General features: G+C 43.4%; 1 protein-coding gene and 1 long non-coding RNA gene across 46 annotated transcripts in view; one reads left to right on the top strand and one right to left on the bottom strand.

The window, feature by feature from the left end:
* Positions 1–1,026: 1,026 nt before the first annotated feature.
* Positions 1,027–22,866, bottom strand: LOC145532252 (uncharacterized). Its single transcript, XR_014073108.1, has 2 exons — positions 22,482–22,866; positions 1,027–2,747 (listed from the first exon to the last, which is right to left on the bottom strand). It is a non-coding gene; the product is annotated as an uncharacterized LOC145532252 (long non-coding RNA).
* Positions 21,565–24,703, top strand: part of STAU1 (staufen double-stranded RNA binding protein 1) — a 56,105-nt gene continuing 52,966 nt past the window's right edge. For 40 of the 45 annotated variants that reach the window (XR_014073105.1, XR_014073103.1, XM_081556874.1 and 37 more), the window contains exon 1: positions 21,565–21,781. The gene's annotated coding sequence lies outside the window, so the exon portion shown is untranslated. Of the gene's footprint in view, positions 22,033–24,703 lie in introns of all 45 variants that reach the window. The other 5 variants (XM_081556860.1, XM_081556862.1, XM_081556873.1 and 2 more) reach the window with 5 other exon arrangements.

Genomic DNA, 24,703 nt, shown 5'->3' with positions numbered 1-24,703 from the left:
ATGGGTTTGGGTAAGACTCCGGGAGTTGGTGATGGACAGAGAGGCCTGGCGTGCTGCAATTCATGGGGTCGCAAAGAGTCGGACACGACTGAGCGACTGAACTGAATTGATACTGGGTCTTCATTGCTGCAAGAGCTTTTCTCTAGTTTGGGAGAGCAGGGGCTTCTCTTTGTTGTGGTACATGGACTTCTTATCTTCCAGTGATCACTCTTATTGTGGAGCGTGGCCTCTAGGCATGCGCCCTTCAGTAGCTGCAGCCCGCAGTTCCCACACTCTAGAGCACAGGGTGGGTGGTTGTGGCACAGGGGCTTAGTTGCTCCCTGGCATGTGGGATCTTCCTGGACCAGAAATTGAACCTATTTCTCATGAATTGGCAGACAGATTATTTACCGTTGACCCACCAGGGAAGCCCTGTGCAAATGCTTTTGAAGTTTGATATAGTCCCAGATGTCTGTTTTTGCTTTTACTGTCAGATGTAAAAAATCATCACCAAGACTAATGTCGGGGAGCTTACAGCCTATGTTTTCTTCTAGAGGTTTTATGGTTTCAGGTCTTAGATTCAACCTTTACTCCATTTTGAGTTAATATTTGTGTGTGGTGTGAGACAGTAGTCCGGTTTCATTCTTTTGCATGTTGTTTGTTCAGTTTTCTCAATACTATTTATTGAAGAGACTGTCCCTTCCCCATTGTATATTCTTGGCTCCACTGTCATAAATCAATTAATCATATATATTTGTGGCTTTATTTCTGGGCTTTCTATTTGGTTTCATTGATCTATATGTCTTTATATATGTTTTTTATATCAATACCATACTGGTTTGGTTACCATACCTTTGTAATATAATTTTAAAACCAGGAAGCATGATGCCTCCAACTGTGTACTTCTTTCTCAAGATTGCTTTGGCTATTTGGGGGTCTTAAACAATTCTTTATGTTAAATTTTCTGTGTTAGTATAGTTTCTGTCTTGTAACTGAACTTTGATACATAAGCCTATATATATACAGACAAGTGTACACAATCATGTATATCAGAGTGCTATTTATAAAGGTAAAAACTTGTACATGATCCTACTGTGTAACAGTGACAAAATAGTTCACTCAATTGTGGTACATTCTTGCGAGGAAAATCTGTAGCCATTAAAAAAGATATAACTCCATTTATGCTAACATAGAATAATATCTAAGATACCATAAGAAAGGAGATTATAAAACAACACATGTGGTAAGATTCCATTATTAAACAGTTGGTATTTTGTGCTTTTTGCTGCTGTGGATTCACCAGAAGCAGTCAGCGAGATGTTAGGCCCATCAAGGAAGAGTAAATTGAGAGAACCAGAGGAGAAAGCAGCAGAGGTATGTCGCTTCAAGCTTGTGAGAAGAGTGTTGTCAAATGTTTCTGTTGGGTTGTAGGTTTTCTAAAACTAGTAAGAGGTGGAAGCTCCTGCTTTGAGTTGAAAATGGACAACTAATACAATCCCAGAAAGTTGCTTATTGGTCAATGAAATGATTAAATGTATGTGTCAATTTGAGTGGGCCACAAGATGTCCAGATATTTGATCAAACATTCTAGGTATTTCTGTGAGAGTGTTTCGGGGTGAGATTAACACTTAAATCACTTGATTGAGTAAAGCAGATTATCCTCCATAAGGAGCCTAATCCAGTCATTTGAAGGCCTGAATAAAACAAAAGACTGACCCTTCCCAGTTTAAGGTGGAGCTAATTAGTGGGAAGAACTGGAGATGTGGGTTCCATCCCTGGGTTGGGAAGATCCTCTGGAGTAGGAAATGGCAACCCCTATCCAGAATCCTTACCTGGAAAATTCTATGGACAGAGGAGTGCTACACTCCATGAGGCTACAAAAACACAACTGAGCACCATATCAGTTCAGTTCAGTTCAGTTCAGTCACTCAGTTGTGTCCGACTCTTTGCGACCCCATGAACCGCAGCACGCCAGGCCTCCCTGACCATCACCGACTCCTGGAGTCCATCCAAACCCATGTCCATTGAGTCGGTGATGTCATCCAGCCACCTCATCCTCTGTCGTCCCCTTCTCCTGCCTTCAGTCTTTCCCAGCATCAGGGTCTTTTCCAATGAGTCAGCTCTTCGCGTCAGGTGGCCAAAGTATTGGAGTTTCAGCTTCAGCATCAGCCCTTCCAACAAATATTCAGGACTGATTTCCTTTAGGATGGACTGGTTGGATCTCCTTGCAGTCCAAGGGACTCCCAAGAGTCTTCTCCAACACCACAGTTCAAAAGCATCAATTCCTTGGCACTCAGCTTTCTTCACCATCCAACTCTCACATCCATACATGACCACTGGAAAAACCATAGCCTTGACTAGATGGACCTTTGTCGGCAAAGTAATGTCTCTGCTTTTTAATACGCTTTCAAGATTGGTCATAACTTTCTTTCCAAGGAGCAAGCGTCTTTTAATTTCATGGCTGCAGTCACCATCTGCAGTGATTTTGGAGCCCAGAAAAATAAAGCCAGCCACTGTTTCCACTGTTTCCCCATCTATCTGCCATGAAGTGATGGGACCAGATGCCATGATCTTAGTTTTCTGAATGTTGAGCTTTAAGCCAACATTTTCACTCTCCTCTTTCACTTTCATCAAGAGGCCCTTTAGTTCTTCTTCACTTTCTGCCATAAGGGTGGTGTCATCTGCATATCTGAGGTTATTGATATTTCTCCCGGCCATCTTGATTCCAGCTTGTGCTTCATCCAGCCCAGCGTTTCTCATGATGTACTCTGCATATAAGTTAAATATCACATCTTAGTATAAGAGAGAATTCTTCCTGCCTCGGGCATTTGTTGAACTATAACTGGAATCCTCCTGATTCCAAAACAACTTCCAGCATTCAGACTCAAACTGGCTGTACAGATTTTGGGCTTACAACACTTGATTACATGAACCAATTTCTGTTAATCTCTGTCTCTCCCTCTGCCATTCTTCCTCTGTCTCTCTTTCTATATCTCTATAAAATATCTCTAGATAGATGGATGGATAGATGTATACGAAAGAAGGAAGGAAAGGAACATATCCCAACCCTTCATCAGACTTCTAGAAATGCTGCTTCCATCCCATTGGCCAAAGGTTAGTCTGTGGGCACACCTACCTGCAAAGAGGCTGGAAAATACAGATTTTATCCTGAGCAACCAAATGCCCAGCTAAAATTCTATGGAAGAAGTGGACAACAGCTATTGGGGACAACAGAAAATCTGTCACAGTCAAGAGGTACATACATCCCACTTTATCTCTGGAAGGGGGGTAAAATTACAGGTGATTTTTAGTTCCTTAGAGTTTTTTGTAATACTTGATTTTTTAAAAACTGGCCATATATTTATAATTAGAGGAGAGTGGGAAACATTGTCACTCTTCAGTTTGAGAGGGAAATACAGTTTGAATAAAAGAAATGGTAAAATGATACCAAGAGGTGCTTCCCTAGTGGTCCAGTGGCTTAGACTCCGTGCTCCCAATATAGGGGGCCCTGGGTTCCATCCCTGGTTGGGGAGCTGGATCCTGTATGCTGCAACTAAGACCCAGCACAGCCAAATAAATAAATGATACCAAGAGCTAAGGCAATCCTTAAAGAAACACATCTGCTTTCAGAAGGTCTTGTGCAGTGTTCCCAAGGCAGTAAAACTTCCCGGGAAATGCTGCTTCCTTTAGCAACCCTGTTTGGTTCTCTGCACCTACAGATACTATCTGCATTGATGTGTGTCTACTTGCCTCAGTCCTGATGCTGCCAGACTGTGTTCCAGGAGTGCTGTGTGTCTCCCTGCACTGCGCATGGTGCCCCCAGTGGCTTAGGCCTCCCTAGATGTGTATTAGCCCAACCCAGGATGCCTTCACATCTTAATTCCCTGAAATGATTTGCCGTGGATAAGATCTGGGTAGATGTGGAAATCCTGCCCAAGAATGAGCAAGTCCTCTGAAATCCTTGGAAGTCAAAGATTGGCAGTTTGCTGTACTTGCCTGTAAAATCCATCCTGACTCTCACTCCCAACTCTCCCCATCACCATCCACACTTAATTTCTTATCTTCTTTCCAAACCAAAGTCTAAGAAGAGCAGACTGGAAAAAGGAAAAAACTGATTTCTTATTTTTCTCCCTGGGGGTCTAGCATCAGTCCCAGATCTTTAGGTGCATTTAGAAGAACCAAGTGTTCGCTGTCCAGTTCAAAGCAAAGAGTTTCCAACCGATGTTATTCTCAGAGAGTTGAAGTGAATGTTCTCAACATTTAGTGTTAAGCCATATTCTACTGAACCGTGGTACCAGCTCAAGATCGGTTTGCTAATGTCATGTTTTCATTAATTCTGCAAGTATTTATTGAGCTCCTGTTTTGCTCCAGCCTCCCTTCTACACACTGGGCACATTGCCTTCTCATTCCTCCTCTCTCCCTCTCATCAGAACCAGCCATTCTCATGAAGTTGAAGTGTAGCCTTCCTAATGGTGCTATCATATCCTCATTGTACAGGTGAACAAACTGAGACACAGGGAGGTAAAGGAAATTGCCCAAGGCCACACCCTTGGTAGGCTGTAGAACCAGTTCAGTCACTCAGTCAAGTCCTACTCTTTGCAACCCCATGGACTGCAGCACGCCAGGCCTCCCTGTCCATCAACAACTTGGAGCTTGTTCAGACTCATGTCCATTGAGTCGGTGATGCCATCCAACCATCTCATCCTCTGTTGTCCCCTTCTCCTCCCGCCTTCAATCTTTCCCAGCATCAGGGTCTTTTCCAATGAGTCAGCTCTTTGCATTGGGTGGTCAAAGTATTGGAGTTTCAGCTTCAACATCAGCCCTTCCAATAAACATTCAGGACTCATCTCCTTTAGGATGGACTGGTTGGATCTCCTTGCAGTCCAAGGGACTCTCAAGGGTCTTCTCCAACACCACAGTTCAAAAGCATCAATTCTTCAGCACTCAGCTTTCTTTATAGTCCAGTAAAAACCAGTAAAAACAGGTAATAAGTAAGATGAAGAAACCAAGGGAGGTTGATAAGGGGACTGTTCCAAAGCAGAGAACTGAAGATGTAGAAAGGCACTGAATGAAGCTTGCTTGGAAATCCTCCCCACACACCCCAGCCCTAGGCACCCACGAATCTACTTTCTGTCTCTATGGGTTGGCCTCTTCTGGAAAATTCATGTAATTGTATAATATTTTGACTGGCTTCTTCCACTAGTTTTTTTTCCTCAGGTTCATCCATGTTGTGGCATGTATCATTACTTCATTCTTTTATACACAGCTCAATAATCCATTGTATGGATATGCCAGGTTTCATTTATCATCTGTTTTTTGTAGAGTGATTTTAATGTTATGTGAATTGCATCTCAGTTAAAAATAAAGCAATAGATTATAACCCGTTCAATACAAGAGAAAAATAAGTTGAAAGTCTGTATCTCTACAAACTACTACTGTGCATAGAATAAATAAGGTACAAGGATATATTGTACAGCACAGGGGCTGTAGCCAATATTTTATAATAACTGTAAATGAAGTATAATCTTTAAAAATTCTGAACCACTGTTTTATACCTGAAACATGAAATATTGTACATCATCTATAACTCAATGAAAAAAATTTTTTAAAGAAAGAAAAGTCCGATGAGGAATACGGTATTTACCTAACTTCAAAGTGCCTCTCTACAAAATACATAATAAAAAGGAAAAAAGAGTAAGTATACAGATGTGAAGCCCAGCAGACGCCACCTGAATCAAGTGTGCAGAGTGAACACCATTAGCGGGGGGACAGATCACAGTCCCATGTCACCTGGCCAGATGTCAGTGAGAACATTCCGTTATCGGTGTTTGATTTTCCTGCCCCAAACCTGAATAGAATCATGAGGAAACCTCAATTAAACCCAGATAGAGGAACATGTCACAAAATAGTTGCGCTGCAATCTTCAAATGTGTCAGGGACAAGAAAGTTGAGGAAACACTGAAGAATGGTTCCACACTGAAAGAAACAGAACAATCCTCATGCAAAGATCTTAGAGCTGGAAGTTGCATTATTTGGCAAATCGGCAAACCTGAAAGGGGTCTGAGGATTAGATAATAGTTCTGTATCATATTAATTTTATTTGGATGTGTATATCACATAGCAGAAAGACCTTGTTGTAGGAAATACGCACTAAAGTGTTTGGAGATGATGAGGTATCAAGTCATCCTTTACCCTCAAATGGTTCAGGACAAAATATCTGAACCATATTTGCAACTTTTTCTCTGCAAATCATATAGTTTTTAAAAATCCATACACCATCTTCCACTGAGCCCATGTGCCACAACTACTGAGGCCCGGGCACCTAGAGCCCATGTGTGGCAACTAGAGAAAAGCCCCTGCAGCAACAAAGACCCAGCACAGTCAAAAATAAAAAAACGATAAAATAAAAATAAATAAAAAGAAAGAAAATCATCCATCCATGTTGTTAAAAAAAATTTCATACACCATTTTCCAATGTGGTTTCATAGTTTCTCAATTAACTTACTTTAACATTAATCTTCACTTTATAGGGGCTTCCCTGGTGGTCTAGTGGTTAAGACTTGGCACTCCCAATGCCAGGGGCCTGGGTTTGGTCCCTGGTCAGGGAACCAGAGCCTGCATGCTACAACCAGTACAGCCAAATAAATAAATAAAACAAATATTCACTTTATAATCTTATATCTCATTGAATATTAATAATATCTACCTTTTACGTAGCATTAAATTCTTTATACATGTGTGACAACATGCATGAAAAACCCTATAATTTATCACATCACATAGAGTTCAGAAACCTGCTCTAACTTCAGCAAGAAAAGAAACTCACCGGAAGGATGTGAGATATATGGCAGGCTCTGTTGGAAAGAGCTCCTCCACCGGAAGTTTGTTATCTTGGGCAAGTGCCGTAACTGCTCTGTGCCTCAGTTTCTGCATCCATAAAATGGAAGAAATTATACTACCTACCTCATAACATTGCGGTCAGGAGTTAACTAGTACATGTGAAGCACTTAAAAGAGTGCCTGACACAGAGTGTTCCTCCATAAATGTTATTTATCATTAACTGACTTGTCCAAAGAAACCAGTGAGTGGCCAGTGCAGGATCTGAACCGAAGTCCATTGGAAACCAAAACCTGATCTTACCGGCAACACTTTGTCCCGACATGAACCGAGCCATGATTCCCCCGCTCTCCTCCTAAACCTTGATGCAAACTGAAGGATGTTTCTTCTCCCATCCCAGGAGCAGTTACTTCCTTTTGCATTCTCCTAGCACTGACAAACAAAAACTTGACAAGCCAGTTCCACCCTTTCAGAAGCTCTGTCTGTGTCCACACCCTCCAAAAACTTTTGCTTCACTGGTACACTTTGTTTGCCTTGGATAATGTTAGTCTTTTAAGTATGGAGGACATTTAATCTAAGTAATACTGTTCATGATCTTCGGTCTAGGCCTGCAACAGTGCAGCTATGAGTAACATACTTGCTTCATGCAATGTCTAGCTAAGTGTTACTCTTCTTTCTCATGCATGTGTGCTAAGTCACTCCAGTCATGTCTGACTGTTTGCGACCCCATGGACTGTAGCCCACCAGGCTCCTCTGTCCATGGGATTCTCCAAGTAAGAGTACTGGAGTGGGTTGCCGTTTCCTCCTCCAGGGAATATTCCTGATCCAGGGACATCTCTTATATCTCCTGCATTGGCAGGTGGTTCTTTACCACTAGTGCCACCTGGGAAGCCCCTTCCTTCTCATATTTGATGGAAACTATCAGGTTAGCATCTGAAAGAGTAATGCAATTCCCTGGAAGGTGTAGTATTGATCATATTTTAAATTTTCTGTATTTTTCTGATGTTTTGATATCTTAAGAACATGACTTCCTCATGGTCCAGGGGTTAAGAATCTGCCTGCTGATGTGGGGACATGAGTTCGATCCCTGATCCAGGAGGATCCCATATGCCACAGAGCAGCTAAGCCCATGTGCCACAGCTATGGAGCCTGTACTCTAGAGCCTGCGAGCAGCAACTACTGAGTCCGCGTGCTGCAGCTAATGAAGCCCATGAGCCTAGAGCCTGTGCTCTGCAATGAGAGAAGCCACTGCAATGAGAAGCCCACGCCCTGCAACAAAGAGTAGCCCCCGACTCACTACAACTAGACAAAGCCTGCACACAGCAACGAAGACCCAGAGCAGCACCCCCCCCCCCAAAAAAAAACCAACTTGTTGATAGGGAAGAGACTGCTTCTCCCAGGGCTACTCAATCCTTAGAGATACCAAAGGGCTCAGCTTGGGGCACATTTTTCATACACAAGCCAATGAATCTCTAGTCTATAACTCTAATCACCTCCTTATCTAACTCATTCATGAAGCCAATAGACTCATCAAACCAATATTTCCCCTACCCTACATCATCCCAAGGCTAGATGTAATATTAGGAATGATAGAGAGGTCACTTTTCAAGGTCTTTTAATTGACAAAAGCAGTTAGCCAGCCAAAGTGCCTTTCATCTACGTGATTATATGTGTGGTCTCACTACAGCAGTAGTTCAAACACAACAGAAGGTATAAGAACCAAAATTTCTTCTCTGCTTTGTAAATACAATTCTATGTTAGGAAAACAGATGTGTGCTTTCTGATAGCTCTAGAGTTTGAGAACCCGACAATACAGAATTTTCCCCTACCAACAAGAAGAAAGAGGAGGAGGGGGAGGAGAAGAAAGAGAGAGAAAGGGAAGAAATAAGAGAAAAGTTGGTTTCCCATCTAAGTGTAACGTTCTAAGGAACAGATTTCCAATTCCCCCATCCCCTCTGCCAGAATAAGAAAAATTCTGTGTTCTGAAGGGACAGTGTTTTCTAACCTAAAGTTCTATACCCAGCCAAATTATCCATGAACTGGGAGGATAGAATGAAGACCTTTCCAGATATGTAATCTCTCAGCATCTTCTCTTTCTCAGAAAGTGAATGGAGCATGAGGGAAAGAGCCGTGAAAAAGGAACTTATGGAATCCAGGAAACAGGAGATCTAGCTCAGGAAAGAGGCAAAAGGAAGGGCTAGTGCTGCCACTTCTAGCAGGCTAGAGAGGAATCAGTCCCAGTCAGAGCAAGAGAACAGAGAAGCACAGGGGAACGTCTCCAAGACAAAGGAAAAGAAAAACATTAATAGGCTATCTTATGTATTTGAATCTATTGAGAGGTTTTCTATTCCTGTCAGAGTCTTTGTGGGTTGACTGGTGATAAACACGTAGAAAACGGAGTGTAGCCAATTTGTTGAACAGATGGGACCTATGAGGTGTAGGCAGAAAAGAAGTTTATTCTTGGATGCAAAGTTTATTCTTCGCATCTTCAGATTGTCTCTGGGAAGCCAGTTCTCCCCTCGTACCCATTTGATGAAGTCTAGGGCAAACCTCACTCTGAGGTAATAAAACTCTCTTCATCACTTAAAACTCCCACAGTCTTGGTTTGGTAATTAAAATGTCCCCTCTTATGCATTATGCTGAATCACATGAAATTGTCATTCTTGTGAACATCGGTGGTTGAATCCTGGCAGTTTCACTTGATTCACTCTAGTGAGTCAAAACTTTCAAATTTATTTAAAATAAAAATAATCTCCCCTTCTGCCTCTTTGGACTGGTCACCTGAGGTGAGAAGGGGCAGCCTGGTGGGCTTCTCTGTTTCCCCACCCAGCCCTTCCACCACCCTCCTCCACTCAGGAGTCAGCCTGTGGTTCCTCCAGGAATGAAGCGGGCTGTGGAGGCAAAAGAAAAGAGGTGATGTGGGTGCTCTCTGTCCTTGGCAGGTGTTCACAAGGAACTCTACCGCTCCCATTTGTGAGGCTCCAGAGACACTCCTCCACCCCACCACCTACCAGCCTGCACTCCACTCCATGGGTGAGGCCTTGGTCAACCTGAAGACCCCTCGATTTGATGACTGCTTACAATTCCACCTTTAGCCCCCAGGCATCCAACCTCTTTGATGGGGTCACCTCACACCATAGGGCAAACCTCTCAGAAAGGATGCAAGCTGGTGTTTCCCCAGCACAGCCCAATCTGGTCCTCGGGACACCGTCCTGCACCCTCAAACACCACCTCTTCACTCCCTCTACCTCTATCAGAGCAGGTAGCCAGCCTCAGTGCCTTCAGAGCAGGTAGCCAGCCTCAGTGCCTTTCGTCTACGCCTCTCAGGCGTGAGTCAGATGGCACTCACTGTGCCACCTGGGCTTCCAGGGACACATCTAGCTCTTCAAGAGGTCTTACTGAAGTGCCTTTCTTTAGGCTCAAAGAAAAAACATCTTTCTCTTCCCCTCCCCACAAACGAGCAAACGTATTATCACATCTCATTCTCTCCAAACTGTTTGTTTTAATAATCTCTGGAAATGTGAACCTCAGCCCTTTCATGCTCTTGAATGTGTAAGGGACCAAAGATAAAATCCAGTTTTTAGTTTTTTTAATTTAGTAGATTTAATTTATTATTTTTTTGAGCAGTTTTAGGTTCACAATAGCATTGATCAGAAGGTAGAGAAATGTTCCATATATGCTCTGACCCAACAGATACATAGCCTCCTCCACTATCAGTGTCCTGTGCCAGGGTGGTACATGTGTTACAATCATGAACCTACTCAGGGATTTCCCTGGCAGTCCATTGGTTAGGACTTTGCGCTTTCAATGTAGGAGGCATGGGTTCAATCCTAGTTGGGGAAACTAAGATCCCTCATGTCACTCGTAGTGACCAAAAATTAACAACAACAAAAACCTACACAGACATTATTATCAAAGTCCGTAATTTACACTATGATCCACATTTCCAGAGATTATATATTCTATAGATTTGAAAAGATATATAATGGCATGTATTCACCATTATGGGGCTTCCCTAGTATCTCAGCGGTAAAGAATCTGCCTGCAATATAGGAGCTGTAGGAGATGTGAGTTCAATCCCTGGGTCAGGAAGATTCCCTGGAGGAGGAATGACAATCCACTCCAGTATTCTTGCCTGGAGAATCCCATGGACAGAGGAGCCTGGCGGGCTACAGTCCATAGTGTCGCCAAGAGTCAGACAGGACTGAAGGAACTGAGCATGCATGCATCCACCATTATAGTGTCGTGTAGAACAGTCTCACTGCCTGAAAAATCCTCTGTGCTCTTTTTATTCATCCCTCCTTCCCTCCAAGCCCCTGGCAACCATTAATCTTCTTTAACAGTCTGCACAGTTTTGCGTTTTCCAGAATGTCATACAGTTGAAATCACATGGTATGTAGCCTTTTCAGATTGGCTTTTTCTCAGTAATTTGCATTTAAGTTTTCGTCATGTCTTTTCATGGATTGATGCCTCATTTCTTGTTAGTGTAGAATAGTAGTCCATTGTCTGAATGTACCACAATTTTTCCATTCACTTACTGGAAGACATGCTTCCACATTTTGGCAATTATGGATAAAGCTGTTGTAACCAGTTTTTAATCACCTCTTTTATAAGTCCCGCCTAGGTGGATTTAACTTTGGAATGGGGAAGCATCAGTTGAAACTGAGACTGAAATAGTTCTCTATTATATCCTGTTACATTAAGAAATGAAAATCAAGGCAATTAATAATTTAAGGGAAGGAAATATATGTAAGAAATGCAATTTAACCATAATACTCTATATAATCAGTGGTGAATACCATTACTTATACAGTCAATATAAATATTGAATTAAGAATTGTGATAGAAACATATTGAAAGGATGAGAAAAGGAGAAATTTATGTTGTGGAGTGGGTTGGAATAGGACTAAGAGAACAAAATTCTCTCTACCATAGTAAGCAAGCAACAGTCGAAGTCTAAATTGAAGAATCAAGAACTGTCTGTACAGGCAAGTCATTTAGAAATACAAATGAGGAGACTGCCCTGGTGGTCCAGTGACTGACCCCACGCTCCCAATGCAGGGGAAGGAGATTCAGTTCCTGGTCAGGAAACTAGATTCTACTTGCCTCAACTAGAAGTCCTGACCACAGCAACTAAAGATCCCAAGTGCCACAACTAAGATCCGGCTCAGCAAAATAAATTAAAAGAAAGAAATACAAAAGAAGATACCAGAAGAGCTGAAAGAGTTCACAGTGAGTGGGCTGGGGTGTTGTTTCATGATAAGATTCTTCAAACTATTTGACTCTTAAAACTATGAACATATTACACCAAGTAAGCTATTTAATTTTAAAAACTGTAATAAAACACAGGTCTTCCCTTGTGGCTCAGCTGGTAAAGAATCCGCCTGCAATGCAGGAGACCTGGGTTCGATCCCTGGGTTGGGAAGATCCCCTGGAGAAGGAAAAGACTACCCACTCCAGTATCTTGGCCTGGAGAATTCCACGGACTGTACAGTCCATGGGGTCACAAAGAGTCGGACATGACTGAGCGACTTTTGCTTTCACTTTTGCTCTCCTTTCAAGCAATTGAATTTTAAAAATTGTAATAAAATACAAAAGCTATCTAGAGACTATGTAATATTTGAGTATAACAAGAGCACTTGTGGGAATCCCCTGGTGGTCCAGTGGTTAAGATTTGGAGCTTTCACTGCCCCAGGCCCCAGGTTCAATCCCTGGTCAGGGAAATAAGATCCCAGATGTTGAACATCAAGGCCAAAAAAAAAAGTGCCCTTAATGAGAAATTATTTGCACTAAGCCAAAAGTTATTTTGCATGACCAGAAAGCTTTCTGATGTTACAGAGAAAATTGCTCCCTGCAGCCTTCTGCTTGCAGGATAATGTAAAAATACATCATCTTATTTCCCAGGAACCTTGAGATAAGCAGTGGATTCTCCTACAGGATCAATTTAAACTTATATCGTGAGGGACCTGTTTTTCCCACTTGATTACTTAGTATTAAGTTTGAGACAAAACCAGGTCGGCTAAGCCAACAGGGGCTACCTTGTTGCCGGAGAAGTAACTCATGATCACTACTTCTCACCTCACTTATCCTGGAGCCCATAACATCCCTATAATGAAACTCAAGCAAGATTTTTTAGGACAGGGACTTCCCTGGAAGTCCAATACTAAGACTCCATGCTCCCAATGCAGAGTTCAGTCCCTGGTCAGACAATTAGATCCCACACGGTGCAACAAAAGATCCTGCGTGCAGCACTGCCAAATAAATAAAATTTTTTAAAAAGATTTTTTAGGACAACAGGCAAGAGAAAATGACCAAAAAATGAAAAAGAGAGGTATGTTCTTCATGTAACCTCCATGAGAACAGGGGTCTGTCTTGTTCATTTCAGTATTCTCAGTGTCTGTCCCATAGTTAATGCTCAGTAAATATCTAATTTTGTTTATTTATTTATTTATTGAATAAACAAATCAACGAGTGACCCTACATCCTCAATTTTCCCAAGGTCTAGGTGCATTGGAAGAAAGTTATATCTACCATAAATCTAGGAAAATCAACAGGTAAGAGCCCTTAGATAAGGTTACCTCACTGGATGTTTTGTGAAACAACCAATTACAAATATTGGAAACGTAAAATCTACCAAGTGCGTGAGGAGATACGTGAGGATGTTGACGCTGGTATTAGTTATAATAGCAAGAAATGGCACTAACCTAAAAGTCCATCGAGAGAAGCCTGGGTAAATGCAAGACGGTATACTCATTTGATGGCATACTCTATAGCAGTGACAATGAACAGACTAAAACTATGTATATAAATATAGATGAACCACTGAAGAAAGTAATGTTGAAGGAAAAAAAAGCAACTTGTAGAAGAATTCAAATAGTATGATGCCATTTATATAAGATTTTTAAATATACCAAACAATATTGTTTCTAAAGCCTTCATTTGCAGTGTAAGTATAAAAGTGCATGTTGTTGTTGTTTAGTTGCTAAGTCATGTCCAATTCCTTTGTGACCCCATAGACTGTAGCCTGCCAGGTTCCTCTGCCCATGGGATCTCCCAGGCAAGAATTCTAGAGAGGGTGGCCATTTCCTTCTCCAGAGGATCTTCCTGACCCAGGGATCAAATCCCTGTCTCCTGCATTGCTGGCAGATTCATTACTGCTGAGCTACCATGGAAGCCCCAAAAATGCATGGAAATAAGAAATTCTAAATGTTGAATAAATGAACCTCTGCCTCTTGCTTTCAATTTTATTGATATCCGCTCTTACCTTTGTTATTTCTTTCCTTCTTTTGATCTTTTTCTATCTTAAGTAGAGAATTAATAAGTTTCTTAAGAGACTAGGATTGAGACTTTTTTGCTGTGCTGAGATAAGCATTCAACACTACAAATTTTCCTCTCAGTTCAGTTCAATCTCTCGGTTGTGTCTGACTCTTTGCAACCCCATGGACTGCAGCATGCCAGGCTTCCCTGTCCATCAGCAACTCCCAGAGCCTCAAACTCATGTCCATCGAGTTGGTGATGCCATTCAACCATCTCATCCTCTGCCGTCCCCTTCTCCTGCCTTCAATCTTTCCCAACATCAGAGTTTTTTCCAGTGAGTCAGTTCTTCGCATCAGGTGGCCAAAGTATTGGAGTTTCATCTTCAGCATCAGTCCTTCCAACGAATATTCAGGACTGATCTCCTTTAGGATGGACTGGTTGGATCTCTGTGCAGTCCAAGAGACTCTCAAGAGTCTTCTCCAACACCACAGTTCAAAAGCATCAATTCCTCGGCGCTCAGCTTTCTTTATTCTCACATCCATACATGACTACTGGAAAAACCATAGCTTTAACTAGATGGACCTTTGTCAGCAAAGTAATGTTGCTGCTTTTTAATACGCTGCCTAGGTTGGTCATAGCTTTTCTTCCAAGGACCAAGCGTCTTTTAATTTCATGGCTGCAGTCACCATCTGAAGCGATTTTGGAGCCCTCCAAAAATAAAGTCTGTCACTGTTTCCATTGTTTCCCCATCTATTTGCCATGAAGTGATGGGACCAGGACTCTTATGACTACACAGTGGAAGTGAGAAATAGATTTAAGGGACTAGCTCTGATAGACAGAGTGCCTGATGAACTATGGATGGAGGTTCGTGCCATTGTACAGAAAACAAGAATCAAGACCATCCTCAAGAAGAAGAAATCCAAAAAAGCAAAATGGCTGTCTGAGGAGGCCTTACAAATAGCTGTGAAAAGAAGAGACGCGAAAAGCGAAGGAGAAAAGGAAAGATATTCCCATTTGAATGCAGAGTTCCAAAGAATACCAAGGAGATATAAGAAAGCCTTCCTCAGCGATCAATGCAAAGAAATGGAGGAAAACAACAGAATGGGAAAGACTAGAGATCTCTTCTAGAAAATTAGAGATACCAAGGGAACATTTCATGCAAAGATGGGCTCAATAAAGGACGGAAATGGTACGGAACTAACAGAAGCAGAAGATATTAAGAAGAAGTGGCAAGAATACACAGAAGAACTGTACAAAAAAGATCTTCACGACCCAGATAATTATGATGGTGTGATCACTCACCTAGAGCCAGACATCCTGGAACGTGAAGTCAAGTGGGCCTTAGAAAGCATCACTATGAACAAAGCTAGTGGAGGTGATGGAATTCCAGTTGAGCTATTTCAAATCCTGAAAGATGACGCTGTGAAAGTGCTGCACTCGATATGCCAGCAAATTTGGATAACTCACCAGTGGCCACAGGACTGAAAAAGGTCAGTTTTCATTCCAATCCCAAAGAAAGGCAATGCCAAAGAATGCTCAAACTACGGCACAATTGCACTCATCTCACACGCTAGTAAAGTAAGGCTCAAAATTCTCCAAGCCAGGCTTCAACAGTATGTGAACCGTGAACTTCCAGATGTTCAAGCTGGTTTTAGAAAAGGCAGAGGAACCAGAGATCAAATTGCCAATATCCGCTGGATCATCGAAAAAGCAAGAGAGTTCCAGAAAAACATCTACCTCTGCTTTATTGACTATGCCAAAGCCTTTGACTGTGTGGATCACAATAAACCATGGAAAATTCTGAAAGAGATGGGCATACTAGACCACCTGACCTGCCTCTTGAGAAACCTGTATGCAGGTCAGGAAGCAACAGTTAGAACTGCTCATGGAACAACAGACTGGTTCCAAATAGGAAAAGAAGTACGTCAAGGCTGTATATTGTCACCCTGCTTATTTAACTTATATGCAGAGTACATCATGAGAAATGCTGGGCTGGAGGAAGCACAAGCTGGAATCAAGATTGCCAGGAGAAATATCAATAACCTCAGATATGCAGATGACACCACCCTTATGGCAGAAAGTGAAGAAGAACTAAGGAGCCTCTTGATGAAAGCGAAAGAGGAGAGTGGAAAAGTTGGCTTAAAGCTCAACATTCAGAAAACCAAGATCATGGCATCTGGTCCCATCACTTCATGGCAGATAGATTGGGAAACAGTGGAAACAGTGGGTGACTTTATTTTTCTGGGCTCCAAAATCACTGCAGATGGTGATTGCAGCCATGAAATTAAACGACGCTTACTCCTTGGAAAGAAAGTTATGACCAACCTAGACAGCATATTAAAAAGCAGACACATCACTTTGCCAACAAAGGTCCATCTAGTCAAGGCTATGGTTTTTCCAGTAGTCATGTATGGATGTGAGAATTGGACTATAAAGAAAGCTGAGCGCCAAAGAATTGATGCTTTTGAACTGTGGTGTTGGAGAAGACTCTTGAGAGTCCCTTGGACTGCAAGGAGATCCAACCAGTCCATCCTAAAGGAGATCAGTCCTGGGTGTTCATTGGAAGGACTGATGTTGAAGTTCAAACTCTAATACTTTGGCCACCTGATGCGAAGAGCTGACTCATTGGAAAAGACCCTGATGCTGGGAAGGATTGGGGGCAGGAGGAGAAGGGGACAACAGAGGACGAGATGGTTGGATGGCATCACTGACTCAGTGGCCATGAGTCTGAACAAGCTCTAGGAGATGGTGAAAGACAGGGAAGCCTGGCTTGCTGCGGTCCATGGGGTTGTAAAGAGTTGGACAGGACTGAGTGACTGAACAACAACAAGTGAACTGCAGTGGATGCGGCTGTGTGTGCCGTCCACGGCTCAGTCAGATGGAGAGTGTAGGTCTGCCTTGCTGTTGTTCAGAGCTCTGCGTTGCTCTGTGGGATCCTCTCTCTTTAAGCCTTCCGCTGCCAAGTAAACAATTTGATGGCCCTGAGGCTGCCATGCTGTGAGGAAGCTCAAAGTGCCCATTGAGAGATCACATGGATAGGCTTTCCAGAAGCCCAGCTTGTACCCAGGCACTCTGTCCCCCAGTGGTCCATTCCACACTAGAGATGCCAAATCAGAAGATCCTCGTCAAGCTCCTTCCAAATTTTAGACCCACAGATCTACTAGAGATAATAAAATGATTGCTGTTCTTTCACGCTACTAAATTTGGGATCGGTTTGTCTGGCAGCATAGTAACGGGACCTGGGCCACGTGTCCCGACACAGGGCTTTGCACATGCTTTCCCTCCTACTTGAAACACTTGCATTGCTTTTGCCTAGTTACCGCCTACGTGTCTCCTTGGATCTTGGTAAAGCTACAATGCTTCTGGAGGCTCCACTCCCCAAAGCCTGAAACTGGGATTTCATAATGCCCTCATAACACCAGGCACCTCTGGTACTTGTCACAATTGTACTTAGAGATTCTTTAACTCGTCTTTAGGACAAGTCTTCAGCTCCATAGACCAGCATTCAGTCCATGCAGTTATAATGTAGGCCAGGCATTGTAAACTCAAACATCAACAGGAACAGGAGAGTAACATAAATGAGAGATGTGGGGAGCGCGGGGGTTGTGGTGAAATAAAAGTACTCATCTCTAGGGCAGTTGCCACTCAGCAGGCTCTGTGCAGCCAAAGCTGCCTCCTTTTTTTTTTTTTTTAATTTATTATTTATTTATTTGGCTCACTGGGTCTTAGTTGTGACACTTGGAATCTTTAGTTGCGGCATGTAGGATATAGTTCCTCCACCAGGGATTGAACTCAGGCCCCTGCATAGAGTGTGTGGAATCTTAGCCTACTGGACCACTAGGGAAGTCCCAAATCTGCCTCATTTTTAAGGAAATGACACAAACCCAGATTATTATGTGAATGTTACAATGACAGCTTCCCTGGTGGCTCAGACGGTAACGCGTCTGCCTGCAATACGGGAGACCAGGGTTCGATCCCTGGGTCTGGAAGATACCCAGGAGAAGGAAATGGCAACCCACTCTAGTACTCTTGCCTGAAATATCCCACGGATGGAGGAGCCTGGTAGGCTACAGTCCATGGGGTTGCAAAGAGTCAGACAGGACTGATTGACTTCACAATGACAGCAACAAATTAAAACTAAAAATCCAGAAGAAAGAAAAGGAGAGAAAAGAAAAACAACAATCACCTGAAGATTTAATGCTCCTTACTTTTTGAGAACAACTTTGAACTCTCACGTTGCATAACCAAGGAACTGTATTTAACTGAGGCACAGGTTAGCCGTGGGCTGGCTGGGGTTCAGGAGTGGGTCACTTGGATTTATTTTTCTCTATTTGTACCTAGAGACCGTCAGTCAAATTCTCTTCCAAGGGCCAGAAGACTTGACTCTTGTCTAATTATTTAAAAAAAAAAAATTTTTTTAGGAATTACTTACTTTTCTTTAGGGAGAAGATGGAAGTAAGGAATTGTGACCATTAAGTTACACTAAATCCTGTGTATTCCTTCCCAGAATTTACATTATATGTATTTGTAATAAGGAATGGGGACTTGCAGAACTCATGGAGGTCCTGTGAGAAGTTGATTTTTATCTAAAGATCATACCTATTATTTCATGTATCGGTTAGAAAATAGAGAAATGAGCTATCAAGCCATGAAAAGATACGGCTTTATATCTTTTCAAGGAATCAAGGAGGATGGAATTCCTGGCCATCCGGTGGTTAGAACTCTGCGCTTTCACTGTAGTGGGCCGGGTTCAGTCCCTGGCTAGGGAACTAAGGTCTTGAAAGTCACACAGCACAGCCAAAAAGAAACGAAGAGCAGTCAGTCACCTTCACTGATCAAAGCAGCATTCTTGACTCGACAATGCTAAGGCGAGTCCTGAGTCTTTAAATGGGGAAGCTGAGACAGGGTGTCTTCAGACTGCTAATTCTCATGACCCTGGGTCAAATGGGAACTTGTTCCTATTTAACTCAGAGGAAAACTGAGGCCCAGCTGTATTGAGGCTTAAGGCATAGGATAATATCCCAGGACTGTGTTGGGGCTGGAGGATGAGTAAGAGAAATATCCCCCTCAATATATAGAAGGAGGGAAGAAAGCTGAGACTGGAAGTCATAGGCCCATCACCTGGGTCACCAGGGGTGATATTACAATGGGTCAGAACGCTACCTTACACTTTTTTTTTTTTTTTACTTCACCAAAGGTTTTACTAGGCTTCCTTAACAGCAGTATGAGATGTCTGCTTAATAAATATGTGCATTTATTTATTTTTTGCTTTACTTGGAAAACTTACCAATGTAATTTGCCAACACATGTTTTAAACCAGATTCTCTCATCTAATGTTTAAGATGGTAGAACAAGAGGAGACAAAAAGTAAGGGCGGTTTAATGTTCATTTGCCTGATTATTTTTTAATATCAAAATGAGTTTTCACTGGACAAGATACAGATACAGATTGAACGATGAGGTTAATATGAACTACTTCAGTGTCTATTCCCCCATTTCATTTTAATATTTTTTTGTTTTGTTTTATTTGGTTTTCTTATAAAATTTTTAAAATTGAAGTATAGTTCATTTATAATGTTTTGTTAGTTTTACATGTACAGCAAAGTGATTCAGTTTATATATATATATGTATATTCTTTTTTTTTAATTTATCTATTTTTTAACTTTACAATATTGTATTTGTTTTGCGATACATTGACATGAATCCACCACGGGTGTCCCCTTCCAGAACGCACCTCCCACCTTCCTCCCCATCCCATCCCTCTGGGTCATCCCGGTGCACCAGCCCCGAGCAACCTGTATCATGCATCGAACTACCTTACACTTTTAAACCTTTGAAGAGATTGTCTGGTTGTGCAGAGACCTCAGCACTGGGTTTAGGGAAACCTTTCTGTGCTCCTTTATCCAAGTGAACTATAGTATCCAGCTTGCTTGAAAATTAGAAAGAAAAAAAAATTCACCTTTAGCAGAGGGCTGGACAATATCTGAATGTTGGTTAGTACTGTCTTACATGGGTACTAAATGGACAGTGAAGTTCCTTTGACTGTTTTTGGCGCCCTAAAATTCAGGTTCCTCGTATTTTTTTTTAAGACTACATAAAAGTGCCTTTTTATTTAGCTAACTGATTATTTTATATACAGTTTATAAGTAAGGAAAATAACAAGAGAGATAAAAGTCACTTTTTTAGATCAATGGGGAAAAAATTATAAAACTTTTAACTCAATATTACTTTCTCATCAACAAGCTGTTATTGGAATTGTTTTTGAATTATTTCCTTTTTTCCCCCTAACTTTAAACTTTTTATTGTGTATTGGGGCATACCTGATTTAACAATGTTGCGGTAGTTTCAGGTGAACAGCAAGGGACTCAGCCATATATACATGTATCCATTCTCCCCCAAACCCTGTCCCCATTCAGGCTGGCAAATAACATTGAGTAGAATTCCAAGTGCTATACATGGAATTCTATACGTAGGTCCTTCCTTGTATTTTATAAGGAGCAAAGTCAGGAGGCTTGCCCGATCCGGAAAAGGGAGTCCTCTATCTATGCCTGGGGCAAGGTCCCAAAGCACTGTTTGGAGCAGCCCCATCAGCCACTTGATATCATGAACTCATGAAAATTAAACTATATTGCCTTGGCAAGAGAGATTGAGCAATAGTTAGATTGAGAGATACTGAGAGAGATAGAGAAACTATTTTTAAATAGCAAGGACACAGTCCTAGAATAAGCAAGAGAGAACGTGCCTGGACATCAGCAGTCCCTTCGCTTACTGTTCCCTGGACCTCCCACAACTTGTGCGGTTCTTGACTGCCTCTGATTCCACGTTCCCCGTGCGCAAACCTCAATCTCTTATATGAGGGCTGCAAAACACTACTTAGTTCATCTAGAACTCGGCGAAAGAACTAAAAACCCGGCCCTTCTTGCCTTTTATTTATTTATTTTGCCTTTTAACTCACTATAAAAGTTGGTGCTTTTATTGTGTTTTACCCTCCCTAGAACTTAAGTTCCATGAGGGCAAGGGTTTTTGTCTGATCACCACTATATTCTCATCCCTCGGAGCAGTGCTCTGCACGTAGCCGGCGTTTCATAAACATTTACGAAAGGAGGAATCGAGAGGCGAGAAGGAAGTAACGCAGGTCGGAAGAGACGAAGACGGAAAGGGGAAAAGGGGAAGAACGAAGCGGAAGGAGAAAAGAAGGAAGGCCCAGCCTCCGCTCCGCTCCAGCGGGCAACCCACACCTTCCCCCACCGCCCAGAGGACTACAACTCCCAGCAGGCCCCGGGCGCCGAGGGCCGGCCGAGGAGGCGCAGGCGGGGCCGTACCGGCTCCAGCCAGCCCGGCTCCCGTCGTGCATCACGTGACGGCGGCCGCCGCAGCGCCCGCCGGAACCTGTAGTCTGGACTGCGGGTGGGGGTGGGGCTGGGCACGGAGACGGGCGGGGGCCGGGAAGGCGGGCGCAGGCCCCTCCCCCGTCACTTCCTGCGGGGCTGCGGGCGCCGGGGCGGCTCTTGAGCGTTTGCGCCGGCGGCGGCCGCGTCTGGCTCGGCTCCCCGCCTCCCTCAGACCCCCCGGCCCGGCGGCGCCCGCCTCCTTCGCGGCCACTCCGCCTCTCCCCACCCGCCGTCCCTTCCTTCTGCCCCTTCCTCCTTTCCCTCCTCGCCGCCGCCCAGGACCGCCGGCCGGGGGACGAGCCCGGGGCAGCAGCCAGGTGAGACGGCCGGGCCTGACGGGGCCGCGGGGGCCGGTGGGCCGCGCGCCTGGGGCTTAGGCCGCGGCGGGCCCGCGCGCGCTCGGCCTCGCTCCCCGCCCCCCCCCGCCCGGGCCCCTCTCTCCCGCCCGCGGGGCCTTCCCGGAGGAGGCGGGCTCTTCCGCGCCCCCCAGCCCCGGGGCGCCCCGCGCGGCCTGGACCCCGGGGCGCCCCCAGCCCCTCCGTCCCGCGCTGGGGGGCCCAGAAAACAGGTGCCACGCCGCCTAGCCTCATTCCTTTTCCTCGCGCGGCGTTGCCGAAGTTATTCTCGGGGCCGGGGCGGGAGGGGTGCGGGGGGGCTCCCCCGTTTCCAGTCCCTGGGGGGCCGGGGCACCCAGATCACCTCAGCCGGGTATGGAGCGTGATACGAGCGTGGCCCAGGTGTCCGACGCGGGGGGTGGGGGGCAGATCCCAGCACTGTCCCCCTCCCTTCGGCAAGTCGCTGGAAGTCTTTTGTGTTTTGGTTGGTAAAAAAAAAGGGGGCGAATGCCGTCCCTACCTCCGAAGGCTGGTAGGGTTCAGTGAAACGGGGCGTGGGAAGCGCTTATCAGGGTGCCAGACCCACAGCGCGTCCCAATACACCGGCCTGCATAATTTATTACCGTGATATTAGGGTCTAACTTAATGGGTAGAGAGATTGGACCAGAGTTGACCTACCTACCCGCTTTGGGTTTCCTTAGAGGCGGAAACGTTTCAGCTTTGTGCGCACCGCCAGCGCCGGGGCATTGTTTTGGGGTGGTCAGCATCTGAAAGGGGCGTCCGTTTCATGGGGACACTGTGAGCCGGCAGTCTGTGAAAGATAAGTGTTGTTATTTCCATCTCCTCCGCTGAGTCAACTGCAGGATTTTCACCAGTTCGCTCAAGTCTGCGAGCACCCTGTCCGGTTTTTTTTTTTTTTCTTTTTCCCCTGCCCATCATCCGGCTTCTTGTTGTCATTCCATTTCTGGGAAAGTTTCCTTGAGCTTAGCAAACCATTTTGGAACGCTTGCTGTGTTTGTCAGGCTTTGGAGGGAGAGTGTCCGTGTCCGGAGCTGGAAAAATGTGTTGTCTTTTCTTGCCTCTACATCTCTTAACTTTTGACTTTTTTTTTTCTCGCCGCAGCTTTGCTTTTAAGTCCCCTCTGTCCCGCGGGCCGGCTTTGCTTTTAAGCCCTTGCCCCACCTCCGTGTTGCAGTGTTGCTTATGTGGAAGTTTTCTTCTGTTTGGGCGAAGATGTGTGCTTCAGTCTGTTCTGCCTCTGTTCTCTGGCCGTGGGGACGTTTTTAAGGTTACTCTTGCCCTTCTGCTTGTCGCTTTCATCGTTTAGAGGGTGGTGGAAAAAGAGACCAGATTTTTGGTTGATTTTGGACTTTTCAGGAATCAGTGTGCTTACCAAAGGTAGATTGCACTGCAGCTTGAAGTCAAAACCAAAAATACAATGGGATGGTGGAGGGAGCTTCAGTCATCCTGGTCACGGGTGGGATTTTTAGTTTTTAATTTTTATTTCTTTTGTTGGTGGTGATTATTTAGTTGGAGCATAATTGCTTTACAGCGGTTGTGTTAGTTTCTGCTGTACAGTCTTGTGAGTCAGCTATATGTATGCGTATATCCCTTTCCTCCTTAGCCTCCCTTCCAACAAGTGGTATTTTTAAAACAGCAGCTTGATTTGAAAATACTGAGTTTCTTTTAATTCTGTTTTCAGTTGTAGAGTTGTCCCCTTCATTAAGGAAACTCAGTTTATGGGGGTTCTAACTTACGGAAGAGTGAGGAAGGTGTGTTTGCTCTGCTGACTGACCCTCCTATATCAACAGGATTGTTTTAGGTAGTACATTTCCTTCTGAACTTAAACTGTTTTGATTTACACCCATCTCTCAGTAACACATCAGATGCAAAGTGGCCTTCCGGATGTTTTGACGTTTTCCTAGAATTTTCTGACACAGTCTTAAAGTTTAAAGTCTTTGTTTGGATGACTCTCTAAAAACAGCTATACAGGCAATACAAAGCATGTCTTTTGTAATATTCAAAATTGTAGTGTTAGGGAAATGACGTTTTAGCCCTGCAGTTGATAATCTAATTTTAAAAAAACATTTTATTATGGAAAACATACAAAAGTCAAATAGTATAGAGAACCCCTGAATTGATCACTCACATTTGATAATTATTAACTCATAGCCAAGGTCAATCTTGTTTCATGTAGTACCCCCTCCCCCAAACTGGTTATTTTGAAATAAATCCTGAATATCATACAATTTTACCAGACTGCCCCAGACTCTTAGTCGATCACAAGGTTTACTTTTAGTGGAATCATAGCTCTCATTTTGTTTGTTGGGCTTCTTATCTCTGTTTATACATGATTACTGTATATCAGGGGGAAAAAAACTTAACCACCCTCAAAAGTGATATCTAAAATGCTGCCCAGCCTCTTTGTGTACAATAGCAACAGTTCTTGAGCTATTAATGACTGTAATTGAAAAGCAATCAGAAATACAGATATCCCTAATCTTGTTTTGGTGGAGGCCTACCTGTTAAACCACTGTTAATGGAGAAAAGCTTTGTGTCAGAGTTAAAGTACAGTTAATAATTCATTATGAAACCTCCAAAGTTTCTTTACAGTAGTGGTGTAAATATACTGCTATCACCTTAGGTTAAGAATTAAGCAAAGGATATTTTATTTCAAAACTGTTGTGAATTGTTTTCTAAAGATGGCCACTCCCCACAATCTGCTGTATTTACAAACCAGTTTTATAAATAAGAATGAATTCACAGCATAAATGTTCCATGTTTTTCTTTCTCATCTAAAAAGAGATCTCTCTTAGAATGGAGGTTGACAGGAATATTCTTTTTGTGACTGTTACTTTTGAAATTTCTGGTTATGAACAGTTTTCAACTTGTAGACCTGTCACA

The sequence above is a fragment of the Giraffa tippelskirchi genome, chromosome 13 (assembly GCF_054371585.1).
Source record: "Giraffa tippelskirchi isolate mGirTip1 chromosome 13, T2T-mGirTip1v1.2.pri, whole genome shotgun sequence".
Lineage (NCBI taxonomy): Eukaryota > Metazoa > Chordata > Mammalia > Artiodactyla > Giraffidae > Giraffa > Giraffa tippelskirchi.
Note: the sequence above shows the minus strand (reverse complement) of the source record. Positions and strands in the feature narration are given on the sequence as shown.